Source organism: Mirounga leonina, unplaced genomic scaffold, assembly GCF_011800145.1.
Source record: "Mirounga leonina isolate KUSES-001 unplaced genomic scaffold, KU_Mleo_1.0 Mir_150, whole genome shotgun sequence".
Taxonomy (NCBI): Eukaryota; Metazoa; Chordata; class Mammalia; order Carnivora; family Phocidae; genus Mirounga; species Mirounga leonina.
The window spans coordinates 31,988,389-31,994,388 of NW_023270374.1; positions in this window are offsets into that span (position 1 = coordinate 31,988,389).

The window sequence follows — 6,000 nt, forward strand, 5'->3', positions numbered from 1 at the left end:
GGGCCCCATCCTGGGGGAGGCGGGTTGAGGGGAGGACATCGGCAGAGGAGATGCTCAGGGTCTTGGCGGGATCCAGTCCCGCCAGAGCCTGGGGTCTCCCCCGCAGATGATGAGGCCACTTTCCATCTGCCAGACAGGAAACCTAGGGAAGGCGGAGACAGCGGAGGGAGGCAGTCATGTCCCCCCCCCCTCCCCCCCCTCGCCCCAGCTCAGCCTGGAGTCTCTCTACACCTGGATGGAGGCCGGCTGAGGGGCCACACACAGGATCCCAAATTCTATTCACAGGGACATGCACGCCCATATGCAGACACATTCCGTCTGTCTGTCTCTCTCTCTCACACACACACACCCCACTTCCATACACACGCACAGAAGCGTACTTTCCCAACCTTCACTAGCCCTTGGTGACAGATGAGCCGCCTCGATCTTCAGGAATGATGGAGGATGCCATCAGGAAGGCAAGATAACCCTGGACAGGGATAAGTGTAGCCTTGCATTTAGGGTCCCCCAGGGAGTGGCCCAGTGGGTGAACAGGAGTGGGGACCTCCGCCAGACACTATAGCCTCCCTCCTGCCTCTGTGGGCTTTCTGGGACAGAGGGGGAAAACTGGTGTCTGGGGGTAGAGAAGATGGGAGAGTGGGTCGCTGGCAGCCGCAGAGATGCGGGCTTTCCTGGTGGTAAGGCCCCACGGGACTCTGGTGCTTGGCATCCCGCCCACCTGGAACAACCCTTCCCTACCTCCGTGCATTTCTCTGAGGCCACGGAGTTTCCTCTCCCCTCTCCAGGCTCCTTCTACCCCACCCAGGATGTTCTCCCTACTTTATCCAGGCCCACCACATGAGATCATTGAGAGCCTCACCACGCTTTATGGAATGTAGTTCCCCTGAAAGAGACAGGAATAGAAAGCACTGGAACGACCCATTTTCTGGCACAAGCCCTTCTCACCACAGATGAGCCTCCTGCAACTGGGAGAGGCACGCCCCACCCCCCAGGCAACTGGTGGGGGCACCAGCCCTAGGATACGGGCTCCTGACTCCATCAGTCCTTTGTCTCTGCCCACCACCGCACCCCATCTCCTTTCTTCTGAGTGTGCACAGCCTCCCTATAAGGGGCCACCTTTGGAAGTTCTGTGTAGCAAGGATCTTTCCCTGGGGCTCACTCTCTCCCCAGCATAAACATCAGCATGCTCAAAGCCCAGTTGGTGTTTTGATTACACCCACACCATCAAAAACAGTTACTGTCAAGCCCATACGTGTTTCTGGGGCAGGGGTTTGGAGTGACCCCTTCCAGCAAGGCAGAAGCAGGGCTTCTCCAGGCCCCCGGGGGGTGGGTAGATGTGGGTCCTCCAGGTGAGGGCCTGGGAGAGACACCAGAGATCATGGAAATTGGACTCTACAAAGCCCGGATGGACTTCTTCTGAGTGAGAGTTGCTTAGAAGCAACTTAAAAATTGTACTAATGGGGCCTCAATGTGGACACATGCAAACCAGATGCAATCGTTATGCAAATTATATGCAAAATACATGCATGGGCCTCCCAACTATTGCAAATACCAGATGCAGCCCCCCGGAGACCGTGACTTTAGCTGAGCCCTGTTGTGGGGCACATAGATGGCCCTGGACGTGCCAGTCTCTTATGGTGGGCAGGAAGGGCTTAGCTCCAAGGCGGTTCACACACTGGGGGAAGGAACCAGGCAGGGAGTCGCTCAGATCTGGGTTTCAATCCCAGCTCCTCCGCTCACGAGTTGCTTGACCTTCGTGGAGTCACTTTACCCCTTTGAGCCTCTGTCTTCCCACCTGTATGTAAAATGGTAACTCTGAGGACTAAATGGGAATATTGGCTAAAGCTCCCATCTGCAAGGTCAGGCATCTATGGGACCCTTAGTGAGGGGGTAGGACTCAGAGTCCCTCCCTGGGTAGAGGGTGGGTGTCTGGACTTCTTTCCACTCACTAAAATTGAGACTGCCATGGGCAGGACCGCCTCCAAGGGCAGCAGGGCAGCTGTGGGTTTAGGGTAAGTAAGTGCAGGATGGGCCAAGAACCACATAGTTTACATCTGTCAGAGGTCCCACTTGACTAGGGGGTATGGCAGATGCTGTTGGTACCCTGCCAGACCTCCTTTACCCAGCCTGTGCATCCATCATCTTCCCACTGTGGGAGTGACAACTGCGAATGCTCATGGCCACCCCTCCTGCAAATTGCCCCTGGCTGAGGACAGCCATCTCCCTGGAAAGTTACACACCCTACCCCCTCAGAGCCAATGACGGGCTGTTACAAGGATACAAAAGGCTCGTCTCCTCAGGGGGGACAGCTCAGCAGCGCAGTCAGGTTCCAGAGCCCCCTGGATCAGGCCACATCCAGATGCCCCCTGAGATCCCATTCTTGCTTTGCTCCTCCCCTCCCCTTCCCCCCCCAGCCCCCCTGCCCCGCCCCACATATGTCTCCTGAGAACCCTCCCTGGTAAATTGCATGGTCCTGAATCCCTGTCTCCAGTTCTGCTGCTGCAGAACCTGACTCAAGACAGGAGACAGACCTGCAAACAGAGAAGGATGATGCATGTGATACTGTTATGGTCCAGGAGCCTCAGGAGGCATGGGGTCTTGAGGCCCAGGGAGATGTGTCTGGGGTGGGGAGAAAGGGTCAGAGATGTCTCCCCAGTCAAGCAACACTGCAGCTCACCTGTGGGGAGAAAGCATCCCAAGCGGTAGGCATGGCCTGCATGGGGCATCGAGGCAGGGGACAGCCTGGCGTGCTTGGGGAATACCACGAGCTCTGGGCCGGGGGTGGGGTGCAGGCCCCACGAAAGGTTAGCAGGGGCCAGACAAGAGGAGCCTTGGATACTCCAGTGAAGGCTCTGGACTTCACACCAAGGTAACAGCGCACAACGAATGGTCTTGAAAAATGTCCCCTAGCTGCTGCCGCACAGAGCGGGCCCCGGAGGCCGGGTGCCAGGGAGGCCGCGGCTGCGTCAGCCACAAGGCTGACAAGGATCCGAGGCGGGTGGCAGGGGTGGATTCCAGAAGCTTTCAGGACAGAAGCTGACAGGCCCTGATGGCTGATCTGGGGGCTATGTGTATGGGAAGGGTTTAGAAGGTGCCAGGCAGAGGGGAGACCGGACATCAGGCCTGGGGCAGGGGTGACCGTGTGTGGGCAAGTGTGGGGAGAGGGGGCTTAGCGAGCTGTCCAGGACAGGGGTCTGCATCCCCTGTGCCTGCTCCAAGGCAGCCAGTCAGGCGGAGCCTTGACGGGGAGGCCTCCGTGATGGCGGGTGCTAACATGCGTGGCGGCACAGCCGGGGGATTCCAGGGGAGGCTGGAGCTGCTCCCTGCAAGGGTTGGGGGCCCACAGGGCCTGGGAAGGGCTCACCCTGCTGTCCTCTGGCTCTTCTATTCATAAGCACAGGAGTAAAAACCACACAGGATTACCAGCTGGTAACGGAGGAGGCAGGCATGCGATGGGCCCGGGGAAGGGGGTTACCCTGCATCCGGGCGGGGGCCAGGGGTGGGGAGGCAGGTCGTTGCCATGGCAAACTCATGCTTGGATAGGCAGAACCTGACCTCCACCCAGACAATGCCCTTATCTCAGACCTGCTCTGCCTTCATTCCTTAATTCTCTGGGACATTTGCAGGTTACCACTTGGCGCTAGAAGGTGGGTCCCAGGCTGTGCTCAAGACACCCGTGGGTGGGGTGGGGGTGAGGGTGGGGACACAGAAGTGGCTGCAAGTTGGTAGAAGTCCCGGGAGGGGGTCAGGACAGGGGCCTGGGGAGGGGAGGGGGGCAAGGAGACTGAGGCGTGTTTGTGGGGTGGGGAGGGCCAGGGTGTAGGCTGACTGGGGAGGTGTGCACAGAGATGCTTGGACTTCAGCCCCCGTGAGTCTGCTCATCCGCCAGTTCCTACACGGCCCTGTCACTGTCTCTGAGTAGAGCCCCCCTTCCGACTGACAGTCGCTGATGTAGGGGACGCCTCCTGTCTGTGTTTGCTGAATGGTGAACTGTAGGTTTTAGTCACTCTAGAGCCATGAGGAGGATACACTGGGGAGGCTGGTGCAGGAAGCAAGGCAAGAGATGCTGGTGAGGAGAGAGGGCATGCATTTTGGGAGAAGGGCTGCCAGGCTTTCATGGGCTGGCTGGAAAGATGGGTCAGGGCCAAGGTTACAGTGTGGACTCACATCCCGGCAGGGTCCCACGCCTGTCTCCCTGCCCATCTCACACTTGGTGCAAGGCCATATATTTGGCATCTATTCAGAGGGCTCCCTGCCATAGCCTGACTACTCTGATTCCCCAGAGCAGCCCACCCACTTGCTCTTGCCACCCACCAGGGGACCCAGGGGGGGTCTTCCCCAGCTGAGCCTCTGCAGCCAGGGACTCCCACATTCCTGGCTACACTGGCGTTGGCCTCAGTTCCTTTGGCAAAGGGCAGGCAGGAAGCTCCCATGGTGGGACTTTATCCCTCCTTCCCTCCCCACCAACCCCCCGGGGCTGTGCTGGGAGGAGGGCAACCTCCACCCCCACTGTGCCATCCCAGCGCCTATCACCGTCCACTGAATGCATCTGCAATCCCAGCTCCTCTTTCCCTCACACCTCCTCCTCCTGTGTCTCTGTCTGGCCAAGAGCCCCATTGTTCCTTCAGCTACCTCGTGGAGTGCCTGGGTGGATGATGGGGAGCGTGGGGGCCAAGGAAAGGGGCCTTAGGTCCGGTTAGGAGGCTGAGCTGGTGCCTGGGGTGCAGGTGGGGACTGATGCCATGGAGGTGAAGACGGAAGGGAGTGGAAAGCGTCCAGAAACATTAGGAGAACGGGGAAACCCTGCTGGCTTTCGAGGGGCTACAGGATGCCTCTAGGTTTCCAGTGTGGGGGAGTCCTTTTTGCAGAGACAAGGAAAGAGGGGAGGCATAAGTTTGGAGGGAAGCCACGCTGAATTGGAGGTGCCTGAAGATACCCTGGAGGAGATGGATTGTCCATGATATGCATGTATTTGGGGTGTCCCATTTGTCCGCAGCCCCTTCTAGCTTGGGGAGCTGGGACGTGCTCGGTGGGCCCTCGAGTGCAAGGTCAGGAGGTCTGCCCCACACATACCACTCCACTGGGGTCTAAGGGTTCCTACCAGAGCCACGGGGAAGGGGCCAACTCTTTCCTCCCAGAGGCCCAGGTTCTGTCTGGGTAGTTGGTGGAGGCCCTGAGTGCCCCTGCTGCCCCTTGTCCCCCCACCTGGCACCTCCCAGGCAGCCGCTCCACCACCAACCGCCCTTTCAGCTGTGGGTCCCTGGTGCGTCCTCATCCTTCCTCCGCTTTCCCTGGTCTCTCCAGGCTTCCTGCCCAGGTGCCCCCCTCCTCTCCTCCCCCAAACCTCCTCCTTCTCCTTTTCCTATAATTAGGAAGAGCCTCAATAGGGCCTACTGTATCTGGGACTCAAGTTGGCAGCAAAAGTCATTTTCCCCACCTTGAGAGCTCGACTTTAGACATTCCAGGGCCAGGCACATGGCACTCCCAGGAAGAGGTGGGAGATGTCTACCTTCTGCCCTGGGGGGCGGGTCACCCTCCCCAGAATGGACTGAATGACTCTTAATCTAGGGGGGCAATAAAGACCAAAAAAGAAGTTTTTGTGCCAAAAACAAATGGGAGTTTCAAAACCTGCCCTGTCTGGTTTATCTGAATTTAGAGAGAAGTTAATTCATTGGCCAAAGCTAAGGCCATGGGAACGAAGAGGTATCCCAAGGAGTTTGTGTGGTGTAAAAAGGAAGCTGGGGACATTTAAGGTGAGAACCAAGGAAGAAGAGGCAGTGAAGGAGAGCAGAAAGATGTGCTCAGAAGAGCAGCAGGGCTGGGTGGAGGGGGGCAGGGGGTGGGGGAGGGGAAGAGAGAGACACCAGCCAAGACAAGGGAGAGGAAGTCTCCAGGAGACTCAGGGAAGCCATAGGGGAGGCCTTGTCTTTCCTGACCCAGAGAGAAGGCAGGACACCCTTTACTGGAGCCAACCAAGCTGGGCTGAAACAGGGGGAGCAG